Genomic DNA, 1,715 nt, shown 5'->3' with positions numbered 1-1,715 from the left:
ATGTATGTATGTATGTACATATACATCTATAATAATATTAATAATCATCATATATTTAATTGATAATCATAATAAAATAATAACCCTGTGGATCGTGATTCTGCCTGAAAAAAAATCGGGATATGATCTTTTTACAATATTGCTCACCCCTATGAATAGTTATGTCAGCATGCCCATATATGGGCAATTGGGCATATACTGATGACATCAGGGATCTCTATATATATGGAAATAAAATGGACAAGGACTGACAATAACAGAGATCTCCATTTATGGGCATAAAAGGGACAAGGACTGACAGACAGAGATCTCCATATATGGGCATATCAGACAGATTGGCGGTGCCACGTAGGTGTGAGGGCCGCGTAGCGGCCCGAACTTCTAGTAGTGGCTTAGTCGCTTCTTCTGGGCTTGTTTTCATAGACTGGTTGCTTTCTTTTCTCACAAAACCTGGCAACACTGCTGATTGTCTCCGGCAGCAGAAAGAGAAGCAGCCAGTTGACCGTATGTAGACTGTGTACAGTCAGGACGCGTGCTGCACATACAAGCCCAGTTCTGTGATCAGACAACATTATTAAACTCGACAAGAATCGCCGACTCCCAAGACAGAAGCGGCTCTGTAAGTATAGTCCGTTATTCCAGATTTCAATGGCTAATAAACGGGCTAAATCTCTGAAAGAAGAAGCACTTCCATTATGTTTCGAGTCACGAATAATATGATCACCAAGAGATTTTATTATCGGTATCTACTATCTTATATCGTGGTTGCTTGCGCGACAAACTGGGATCAAGATCCTTGCGTTGCACAAATGGAATTTAATGGCACAAATAGAATAAAAAGCACTTAAGCGTTTCAATAATATGATCCACATGCTTTTTTGGATTGATAATAAAATATTTTATTAGACAGAAATGCAAACAGCACGGGTACAGTTATACACTAAAAGGATTTACACAAAAAAGTCCTTGTGGACTTGTTTCCAATGAGGTCCTATGTATTCAATTCATCAACATCAACACCAAAAATCAATAGCATCACAAATGCTCAAGTTTACATGAAGGGTTTCTCTAAAATAAATGTTCTGTCTCTGCGAAGGCTGCAGTTGTCTATGTCTAAAGAAGAGTCTGAGCAGATTGCATAACAGTAGGATTCTTCTTGTCTACAAAGACACACAAGGGAGTACTTATGGCCAGAACCTTCTGTTAAACTTAAGCGGTAAACTGCCAAGCAGAAGGGACACATTTTCCACTCCAAAGTCATGAGATAATTCATAATGTATTGGTCTTTAGTTTTAATCATTAATAGGGGATACAGTTTCAGCATGACGTGGAGAAGCTGGGAGCCAGATTTAGACTGGAGATCAAGGCACATGCAGTTTTAATAACAACAAAACGGCCTAGGGGATAAAGGGGAAGCATGCACACTATTTTGGCACAATTATTCCTGAGTTGCTGGATCTCAGATGTTTTGTGGGGTTGCTATGACGATGATAACAATAGTGAGGCAGGCATAGAGGCTGAACAGAACATTGAAGCTGAAGAAAGGTGGGGGTGGAAGGCAGGCAGTGAAGGTTTGGACTTTTATTCACCCCCCACCCCCTAAAACCAAAGCAGTTCACAGAGGTTCAGTGGCAGAGAGGGCAGAAAACAAGTGTGCATGTGTGTCATGAGAAAGACAGGGTGATGTGGGGGGAGGAAGTCGGGGAAATTGTGGT

At 40.8% G+C, this 1,715-nt stretch overlaps 1 protein-coding gene across 2 annotated transcripts in view; it reads left to right on the top strand.

Moving 5' to 3' along the window:
* The first annotated feature begins 485 nt into the window (after nucleotides 1-485).
* The window catches only part of rassf2b (Ras association domain family member 2b), a 19,790-nt gene continuing 18,560 nt past the window's right edge, over nucleotides 486-1,715 (top strand). For both annotated transcript variants that reach the window (XM_080434474.1, XM_080434473.1), the window contains exon 1: nucleotides 486-619. The gene's annotated coding sequence lies outside the window, so the exon portion shown is untranslated. The remainder of the gene's footprint in view (nucleotides 620-1,715) is intronic.

This window comes from Gymnoscopelus braueri, assembly GCF_963280865.1.
Source record: "Gymnoscopelus braueri genome assembly, chromosome: 7".
NCBI lineage: Eukaryota > Metazoa > Chordata > Actinopteri > Myctophiformes > Myctophidae > Gymnoscopelus > Gymnoscopelus braueri.
Note: the sequence above shows the minus strand (reverse complement) of the source record. Positions and strands in the feature narration are given on the sequence as shown.